We start from the raw sequence: 356 nt of genomic DNA, 5'->3' as shown, positions 1-356 counted from the left end.
CCTTTCTAAACAGCCCAGTCCCCAACAATTCCCAGAAGCAACGCCTTGGCCAGCCTGGCAATTCATACACTGCAAATAGCACACATTAACACCACTCACACCCAATCGGCCCATCAACTTCGCTGCCGAGAACGGAAACTCGCCTTGACAATACTACTTCCAACCTCACACAAAAGCGGCCCATCAACTTCGCTTACGAGAACGGACAATCGGCCTGCAAATACTGCACCACTCACACAAAATCCCACCAGCAACTTCGCTTCCCACAACCCACACTCCTATCTTCCACAGAAAAAAAACCCACCACCATCAGCCACATCGAGAAAAAATTAAAAACTACACCGAAATAACACCCT

This window comes from Somniosus microcephalus, unplaced genomic scaffold (genome assembly GCF_052327205.1).
Source record: "Somniosus microcephalus isolate GS21.2 unplaced genomic scaffold, FLI_Smic_1.0 unresolved_chr6, whole genome shotgun sequence".
Lineage (NCBI taxonomy): Eukaryota > Metazoa > Chordata > Chondrichthyes > Squaliformes > Somniosidae > Somniosus > Somniosus microcephalus.
The sequence above is the reverse complement of the archived record's forward strand: the minus strand, read 5'-3'. Positions refer to the sequence as shown.